General features: G+C 42.2%; 1 protein-coding gene across 1 annotated transcript in view; it reads right to left on the reverse strand.

Annotated features, from left to right (window-relative positions):
* Positions 1 to 9,610, reverse strand: part of PPARG (peroxisome proliferator activated receptor gamma) — a 50,477-nt gene extending 40,867 nt beyond the window's left edge. Inside the window, exon 1 of the mRNA XM_077786013.1 lies at positions 9,544 to 9,610. The gene's annotated coding sequence lies outside the window, so the exon portion shown is untranslated. The remainder of the gene's footprint in view (positions 1 to 9,543) is intronic.
* Positions 9,611 to 10,511: the final 901 nt, after the last annotated feature.

Raw genomic sequence — 10,511 nt, forward strand, 5'->3', positions numbered from 1 at the left:
AATTCTTACTCAGAGGATGTTTTCTTCCAGGAGCTCTATAACAGTTTAAATGACACTCTGGAAATAGACAGCAGTGCTATTTAGTACTTAGCCTACATTGTCTTTATTTCATTTATTTCATTTCCATATTCATAGTTAAATGAGTGCTCTATCACTCTGGCTGTTTTGAACTCCAGAGAATCCCTTTCTTCCACAGGGTAACTGCCAGGTATAATTACTACATTCATCAGCCTTTCCTGGAGTAATTGTCAGGAAAGTGGCAACCATGCCTGCATCAATTTCTTCTTCCTCCTTGCCTTTTCCTGCTTGCCTTCCAGGACAATTAAAGGCTCTCTCTACTTTCTCTTCCTTTGTTCACCTCAGCTCTTTTCTTCCCTTTATTCCTCCCTTCAGAACTTTGGGGAGGAAAGGGAGAGATGATCCCACTGTTATCACACTTAGCAAAATTTGTTGTGGTTTTTTTTTTTTTAATTAAAATAAAAAATTTTAAATTAAAAAATATTTAAAATTTTATTATTTTTTTTAATTCACATTTAAACTTTGCCATTCTGTGCAGATGGCCAGTCCAGCTCTTTCATCAGTGCCAACACAAGAGTCACCCTCATGTCTAAGGGTCAAGCTGGAGCAGAAACTCAGAATTGTCACATGCTTTCTATGCTGTGCCTTCCTGTTCTTGGGGAGGAGACAGGAATCTGCTGCCCAGCCTGCGTCAGAGGCACGCTCAGGACACAAAATTGGGGCTATGGACGAGTTATTGTTATTCTAAACTCACCTCGGGCTGCAGCAACCCTTGCTGCTGCCTTGCTGTCCCCAGTGACAGGAAAGCTGTCACTTGTTGTTAGCAGATCAGACAGTTCCTGTTCTCAGAGGAGTCGTAAGTAAGGCTAGATTTAAAAAACAGAGCGAACTTGGGCAGAAAAAGAACAATGAGCAAGGATGCCAAAATACAGTGAAAGACCACGTTATGGCATTGTCAGCATATCTTAAACCAAGAAAAGCTGAAAATCTCATAAGAGACCAGAGAGAAGAATTCAAAATCAAGAAGGTTCCAACAATAAACTTTAGGCTTTGAGAAAGAAATTCGAACATCTGTATTTTTTTAAAGAATTCCCCCGCTTTTTAATACTTTTCATTGGCAAAAATAAAAAGGGCCCAACAAATACAGAAATCCAGCAGGCATAGCTAATCTGCTCACTGCCTTCCTTTGAAATTTCCTTTAATTAATTAATTCATTAGTTTCCTTTCCTGATATTCACTGTGGACAGCTTCTTCCCATTTTCCCAACTCCCTGCTCTGCTGGGCCTCCAAAGTCCCACACTGGCCTTCGATCCCTGCCCTAATCCACCACTGCAATTAATCTAATCACACTGCACACCAGTAGTCTCTATTAAGATTAAAGATAATCTTGCTATTTCACAAGATTAAAAAAGCCAGAGCCAATCTTAATATCGCATATTACTCCACCTATTCTGCATAAATTCTGTTTTATGAATATTAGAAAAGAGGAAGGCACTGGTAATATTGTTATCTTTTAAAAGCAGAATTGAGAAAATACACAGCAGTTTTCTGGGCTTTCGTCTGATCTCTCACCTACTCAAAATTGGCACAAAAATAAAAGAATGGCAAGAAGTGCACATGACTTCCACATCCTCAGTGTTACATCACGAAGGATGAAACAGCAGATTATGTACAACTCACAGTGCTGCTGTGCTGTGTGCAACTCTTCCCTTGCATAAAAAATGCCCTTCTCAACAAAACTGTGACTCATGAAAAAATTGACAGATACCAATGGAAACAGTGAGAGGCTCATTTCATAACAGGACCTGTTACTGTGGACTCTGACATTTCCCTGCTAAGTGGGTTTTTTTTTTAATATAAATGAAGCATGTGGATTTTTAATATTCTATTTTTGGATTACAATTTTTATCGCCAAAGTTTTTTCAAGAAGACATCTACAAGAAGATATCTCTGCTGTAGCAAAAGTGGGTTCTTGATGCTGAAGGGTTTCCCAGTACTTCAAGCACTGTCAAGAATTCCTGCCCACGCCAGCTGTGCTGTAATCACTATTTCTTAATAAATCAGTAATCCTGATCTAAGAAAATAATTCCTCAAATGTCATTACCTGTGTCAGAATGCCGCTTGCATAACCTGATGTGTTACCCTGTCTGAAAACCTGAAGCAGTGCAAGGATTTTAAGTGTGGGTTTTATCCAAGGGGTTGGATCCCTGCAAAAAGCCTGACATTAAAGCAGATTTTGGGGACATAGATATCCTGGAGAAGTTGGCCACACGTGGGTCAGGCAACAAAATTTGGGCAGTGCCCAAAGGAAGCTGTGCAAGGAACCCTCTTGAGATTCCTGTTCATCATGGCCTAATGTTCTTTGCTCTGTCACAAAAACAATTCACCAGTTTCAGACAACTGGCAAGCTCACATCACAAATAATGTTCCAAAAGCTGGCAAAGCAGGGCTGGAATTTGCTTCCAGTAACATTTATTAAATATAATGATAACAACAACAACAACAACAACAGCAATAATAACAACCCAAAGAAGCACGGTAGAAATTACTAATTGAGCTTCCATCAGATTTTTTAAAAATTATTTTGCCTTGCCTTAGTAATGAAAAATACATTGAAACCGTTGGTAAAAACCTCTGAGTCTTTCAATGGAATTCCTGAATACTTCCTTTTTTCCTATTTGAAATTCAAGACCTGAAATTTTTGTAGCACCAATTTGGAAACTTGTTTTCTGTAGTCAAATGAACAACCACTATTTAGATGAGATCTTTATTAAAGAATCCACTCCAGACCAATTCAACAATTCTGGCAATAGCTGTAAGTAAGTGCAAAAACACCCAAACCAAATGCAGAAAAATACATCTTTTAAATGGTGCTTATTTCATTCATAAAATTGATTTAATGTGAAACCCTTTTGTTTCAAATAAGGCTTAAAGTTTCTTCTTGTTTATCATGTCAAACCACCTTCAGCAACAGCTGGAAATTCTGAAAGTGAAAGCACATTTGCAGAACTTTTGTTTCCACATTCTCTAATCCTGTTTTAGGCAAAACTCAAAAAGTTTGCATCTCCATATGAGTACCCCCAAATATGCACTCATTTGTAAAACTCAATTTATATTGCCAATACCATGGGATATTTAAAAGAAATTAAACACTTGCCTGTTTTTCTTACTATTCCTAATAATTTCAAACCTCAAATACGTTATCATGCCTTGATGTACAAGCAAGTTATCTCAGAAATGCAGTTTAAGTGCAAATGTTGGCATCTGGGAGTGACAACATGGAAGAAAACCAGTGAAACCCTTGCAGGACTCCAGTGACTCCATGAAATAAATCCATCCCCTATCGCTGGTTACTTCTGGGGGACTGGAGCATTGCATCATTAAGTCAGTGCAAGAACTTTGTTTTAGACATAATAACTGCTAGAAAGCAAATAAATAGTATATTTTTTACTAATCCTGAAGGAAATGAGACCCTCTGCTGCAGCCTCTTCAAAATTTCTCTGTGAATATGGTCCTGAATAAGTTTAGAGAATACAGATAAACTCTAAGTAAATAAAGCAACCTTTTGCCCTCATGTACTTCTGTACTTGCTTATCTTGCTTGATTTCTCTGGGTGTAACTGAAAATAAAATTTGGGTTTCTTGTTTTTTTATGTTCATAGGTAGGATTAAAAATCAATCTAGCAATGTACCACATAATAGCATGCTTCCATGAAGCTTAAAAACTGAGATTCAGCATAAAATACTGTAGCTGAAATACCACTGTAGGGAACAGCAACTCCAAGGAAAACACATTCGAGATGAAAGGATAAACTCTCAGTTTTATTTACTGTAGACATAAAAAGTCAGGACCTAAACCTATCATGAGGAAATATGTACATTATGAAAGGCAGTAAATAGAAGTGGCTGCATTTTTCCACAAGCCCCCATATTAGATAGCACCACAAAGCACCAGGTCCAGGTAGTAAAACCTGTTTTTCTGACCACCCCTACTAGAAGATCTTGGTGTGAGTGTTAAAGCCTGTAATTAACATTTTTCTTTCCATAGTTCCTTTTTTTGGTGGAACAATCCGAGTCTTTTGGTAGCCTGACATCTCTCTCACAGCACCATGGCTGAGCACTTAGCTGACATCAATATTCAAATATTTCCCTAGCACAGGGAGTGAAAATGTTCCTCAGTCTGCTTGTACACAGATGACACCTGAGTTCAAAGCCTCTCAAACTTCAAAATTGCTGTTACACAGCCACAAATACTAACAGCAGTTACACAACCTCTCTGTTCAATAAATCTAAACAAACACACAAGTACTATGGACTTCTCATGCAATATTATAGCATAAAAAAATCCCATTTTATGCAATGCGGTGTAATCATGTATTGTGTAAAAAGTTTAAGACGAGATCATAATTCTGGGCAGGACTGCTCTGTGCAAATATGAAATTCTCTGCAAAGTAAATGCTGAAACTCGGCAGATGCAGTAAGAAAACTTTCACTGCTCTGCCCTACCCTACAAATATTCCATACAGCTGAAAGTCTGACTGACGTAAATCACATATTCAGGATTTTATACATACAGGTGAGTTAGAGGAACTGGAGCTGGAGGCCTATAAGAAATTCCAGGATCTTGGAAAAGGGAAATGTGATAAAGAGGAAAGAGATCAATGCTCATGGAGCTCAAGAAATTCCAACAGCCTGTAAAGCAGCACGAAGTAGACTATTTTACAAGGGCATAATAATAGCTGTTAGAAGACCAAAAGTAGAATCTATGCCTAATTTGAAGTCTAGAATAAACTAATACCAACTGCAATATCTGCACCAAAATGTTGGTATTTCTTTTGGAGTTGAAATATTTTAAGAAATGGATCACACAGAAGGCAGATGAATACACTCCTGCTACACTGGTATTTCTCACAAGTTTTAAAGAAAAATATGTAGGACTTAAGCTGTAATACACTCTCATGGTTATTTAATTTCAGGCATTTAGTCTCACAGAGCAAGCAGCAATTCCTTTAGAGACGGACCCTCAATTTTGAGCATGCTAAACCCACAGCCACGCAGGAATTCAGCAGTAATTGCAAGGCAGCAAACTGTACAGAGGACTACACTTTTATCACTGCAAACCTGATCCTACTGAAACAGCACATCCACCACTGACCTCAAGGGAGCTGGGATTTTTATATCTTTTTTAGAGTCTATGCATCTTCCACTAAACCAAGAAGTTTCTTTGCTAGCGTGGAGCATTCTGCGTATTTTCTGTTGGGATATTACCTAATATTTATTATCCTGCGTTATCAGAAATTACACAGAGCCTTTCAGCACTGTTGAGATTAGTAGGAAACCATTCCTAACACAGGGTTAATCCCTTCCCCAACACACATATTCCCTATAAGCGTGTCCAGAACCCCACACGGATGTTCACCCCACGCAGTGCTGGACATACATCCCCAGAGCTGTGGCAGCTTTGTGTTTTGTGAATTGCTAATTATCAACCAGCAGAGTAGACTTTGGGATTCAGAGACTTGAATTCATAGACTTTGTCCTGAATGTGCAGCCTGCATAGCATGGAGGAGATCTGCTTAGTCATGAGGAAAGGGGGTGGCTTATGCAAGTCCACAGAGCATCTCCTGCTTGCCCATTCCAGAAATTCCCAATCCGGCTCTGGAGGTGGTTCATTCTGCTGCCCTGTCGAAGGGGGATATTCCCCTGTTTCCAGGGAAAGCTTAAGAAACTGCCAAGTAAACAAAAGAGGATCCTGCTTAGAAGTTGAGGTGGTTTTTTTCTGCAAATTTGGATCTTTATTACACGAATCCCTAACTTTTTCTGTCATAATGCTGATTAGAATCTATTTACACTGTCAGCATCATTTACTCTTGCAAGAAAAAATGGACACACTGAAATTTTAAATTTCATTTTTTGTCTCAGTCTCACTCCTGCATTGTTTCTCCATTGCAAATGGGGAACTCTGCATTCTCATGTCCCAGATCACACAGTATTGAGGACAGGGGCAATTATTTCATTTGAGTAAGAAGATGGCCCCAGCCTTGACTAGGCTGCTTAGTACTAGTGCAACACAGGTAATTAAAAATATCTATATAGTTCATGTATCACGAATTTTAATTGGAGAATGATGTCATTGTTTAGTTCAATTCTATAGAGCAGTTTATGAGAGGGCAAACAGGCCAAATAATATAATGGAAGGTGTGGGTGGAGTGGGAGAAAAATGTGAACATCATCAAATTGACTTCAATTCTGCGAAAGTTTCCGGATAGGAAGACTGCAGAATAGGCTTTGCTTTTTTTTTTTTTTTCCCTCTAAATTTAAAGAGCAAAACTCCACGACAGATTTATTATAATTTGCCCTGCAGTGTGAGAAGAGTCGACAACTTTGTAGCAGGAGGAAGAGGGAAGTGCATGCTGCAGCAGAAGAGCTGATGCTGAAGTAGAAACTTAATATTTCCTATAGTTGCCACATTTATTTTCTCCTTCCTATTTCCTTATACCTGCAGGACTTGGGAGTATCCCAAGCCCACTCACCACAGGGCTGAGTACCAGGGTGATAATTTGCTTAGCACCAGCATTTTCTACGTTGTCCCTGGAACCTGAAAGCAGCACCTCTGGGAAAAGTGGACTACCCTACATTTAAAAGAAAGCACAACTGGAAAAACTCCCTGGGATCTTCCCTTTGTGGAAAATAAAAAGTGGAAGGGGGAATAGACAAAAGAAATAGAAAAGGTTTATCATTTAATGTAGGAATCAATTGATGGTTCATATCAATCCAAAGACAAATCTTACGGCTTTTCCATTTTTCATTCTGCCTTGGAAAAGCCCCCACAGGGAAAAAGCCGGGGCAAGGAGGAGATTTTCTCCCCAGGTACTCTGTAAATGAAGTCCTTTAAATTGATCTCTTACTGGGAACCCCCAGCTCCCGTTTGTGAGGAGTGGGACTTGAGTACATCAATGTTCTCTTGCTTTTGATTGTTTCTAACTCTTCCTCTTGTTCACAAAAAGTGAGCTGACACACAGAGAACATTTGGCATAAAGTACCTGAAAACCAGATCCTGCTGTTAAAAAACTAGAAATACAGAATGAAATAATTAGCACTTATCATCTAACATCATGCTGGATTTAATAAACCTATTAGTGATTAAAAAATGAACCTAGTAGCAATAACTAATGGAAAATATTTTATCCAAGACTTCAAAAGACTCATGGAGAATTTGTAATTGTAGGATGATTCCTCTTGAGTAACTGCACTGGAAACTTTTACTGCGTGATTATTATGGGAATAATCCTCGTCAAAAAGCTTGTAAAAGAAACACAGATTCTGAATATCAAATAGACACAATTACTGATTCACTATTAGGCTACTGAAAAGGGCTAGGAAAGATATTCAACTCCACTCTGAGCAGATTACATTTAAAAAAACCTGAAGTTGTCCTCACCAATCAAGGTGAAAAAAAGTATTAATTTTACTTTTCATTATTTGGTCCACCTTTGTACAAGACAGATTTTTCATTCTACTTTTAATTTTTTCTTGTTTTTACAATAAAATTGTTTTCAAAATTCATTTTATTAGCCATTACTATAAGGAGGAGATTACACTAAAAGTAATTGAAACAATGCCTAAATTTATCAACTTAGAAATGGACTTACGGTTATTTTAAAAGTTCACAAAAGAGTCAGATTCAAAAGCACTGCTGATAAGGGGTGCATTTATCAGTCCCATAAGGAAGGTTAAAAGGCTTAGCTTCAATATCCTTCAACTAAATTCTAATATATCACCGCCTTCATTTCAGGATTCATTATACAAAACAAATTTATATCAGAAAAATGTATTAGTTGTATATTCTGTGTTCTAATGGAAGTTTCATTGAATGCTGATGTTAAATACATTGCATTATCCAGGATTTTGGCATTTCTAAGAAACACAGACCATCTTAAGGCTGTTTAGAAGTACAGAATCTCTGAACCACTACAAGTTAGTGAGATATTTTACAAAACTGATGCCTAAAAACATTCAAATTCAAAAGCTGCCTGTGTAAAAATACCTTATATTATATTTCTGATTGGTTATCATTCAAAGTCAGTGCCAACTATTTTTTTTCAGCTCTCTCTCCCCTTGACAAGCCCATGCTTATATTGTGCCACATGCCTTAACACACTGCTAGGAGTGATTTCTTGTAATCTCATAATTAAATCTCTCAGCAATTTTTGCAGCAATTTTTTTTTTTTGTGACAGCCAAAGTGAATAATGATGTCAAACACATCACTTGATGCACCAAATTCTGCTATTAAGGAGAGCACACCATATGAAACTTCTTTTCAAAGGCGAGCACTCAGTATCATGTCACAATTGCTTGGTGTACACTGGGAATTTTTGGTTAACTAGTAACAAATCATAGTAACCTTTTAAAAGGTAAATTACTTATTAAATGATAGACTAATTGCTACCAGAAAATAGATATTTTTAAATGGAACATTGTAACAGTGCTCTACAGCAAAAGCTTGTTCACAGATGGGACAGCAAGTCACAAATCTAAATCCAAACCCCTGGTTATTTCAAGGAGAATTAAAACCAATCCATCTGATTTAAAGGAACCTAAACTCCAAAGGACATCCAGAAATTGGTAATTCCCTGAGCTTTTGATCACAAGAAATACCAGCCTTACATCACTAATATTAATGAACGCATCCCTGTTAAGTCAGCATAGTATTGTCGTGTGTACACGGGGCCACAAAGTTACAACACCACAGGAACTTGCACTCTCTAGCTGCAGAATACCCTGGGGAGAAATGACACCAGGAAGATTACAAAACGCTCCTGCGAACCTGAGGCATGCCATCAAGACACAATATATTTCAACATAGCATCTCAGTTGTTGCAGGCTGTGAGAGGCTCCCCGACTTTCTGCGATTGGGAAATTGAGGGGGGAAAAAAAAAGGTGCTGTTCATTCATTACGAGAGCAGCCAGGTGAGCTCAGCACTGCCCTGGCGGAGCTTCCCGCACGGGCGGCAGGGATGGACGGCGCGCAGCGCATCCACCCATCCATCCGCGCTCCCCATCACCTCCGGCTCTGCGGGCGGGACATCGCCCCTCCGCCGCCGAGCATCCTCCGCCGCCACCCGCTGCAGCACCATGGACACAGCGCCCGGGCTGCCCCGGCCGGAGCGCGGCACGTCGTCACCCCGCATCCCGCATCCCGGCACCCCCGCACCCCGCACCCCGGCATCCCGGCACCCCGCACCCCGCATCCCGGCACCCCCGCACCCCGCATCCCGGCACCCCCGCACCCCGCACCCCGGCACTCCGCACCCCGCATCCCGCACCCCGGCACCCCGCACCCCGCACTCCGGCACTCCGGCACCCCGCACCCCGGCACACCGCACTCCGGCACTCCGGCACCCCGCACCCCGCACCCCGCACCCCGGCACTCCGCACCCAGGCATCCCCGCACCCCGCACCCCGGCGGCCCTGCCCGCGCTGCCCGCGCTGCCCGCGGCTCCCTGAGCCCCGCGCCGCCCTCACCTCGGGGCCGGTGCCCGCAGCCGCACTGCCCCGGCGCTGTCAGTTCTCAGCGGGAGCTGCCGTTCCCTTCCAGCGGGATAAACTCCCCCGCTCGGCCCGGCCTCCCGGGCAGGGCCCGCCTCCCCCCGGCGCCGCCTCCGCCGGCCCACGGCGAGCGGGGCCGGGCAGGGAAAGGGACGGGGAGCGGATGGGGATGGGGACCGGGGGCGGCCGCAGGGATGGCGCAGAGGAGCGGGCCGGGAGAGGCAGCGGGGCAGTGAGAGGAGGAGGAGGAGGAGCCGCTCGTGCCCCGCTGTCCCCTCAGGCCGCCCGGCCGGCCCGGCCCGGCCGCGGAGCCGGAGCAGCCGCGTGTGGCCGAGGGCAGAGCGCGGCCCCGCAGCGCAGCTGGAGTTTGATCTCTGCTCCCCGTAATCTCCCGTAACTGAAAATTCACTTTTTCCGCCTGCCGGCTGCTTTCTCTTTTGCCTTGCCATGCTGCAGCCAGCTCCGCTCTGCGCTGCCTGCTTGGCTGGGTCGCCTCACGTCAGGCTGTGTCCTGCTGTGACAGGAGTAAAGGCTTTTCTGAAAAGGTTCTTAGCACTAACGGAGGTAAAGCGAATTCTTTTTCACTTTTTTTTCTTTCTTTTTTTTTTTTTTTTTTTTTCGCTTGAGATTATCTCTGGGCGCTCTTCCCCCCTCCCAGGAATGCAGAGCCGAGCGCTATAGGCTGTGCTCGGTACCTCTCCAGAGGCAGCAAGCCCAAACAAGCTTGTCACCTCCTCTATCTCAGCCTCTGAGGCTTTGAAAAAGAAGTTAGATGTGGAAAAAAAAGGCATAAGATCAACAGGCTTTAGAGAGTCATCCTGGAACTCCAGGTGCCCCGGGATACAACAGTTTATCTTGAAAAACTCCTGATCCCTTGGACATCACTGGAAGGCTGAGAGGATCCCAAATTTGCCTCATTATTCTTAGTCATCAAGCATTTTGAA

This window comes from Lonchura striata, chromosome 12 (genome assembly GCF_046129695.1).
Source record: "Lonchura striata isolate bLonStr1 chromosome 12, bLonStr1.mat, whole genome shotgun sequence".
NCBI lineage: Eukaryota > Metazoa > Chordata > Aves > Passeriformes > Estrildidae > Lonchura > Lonchura striata.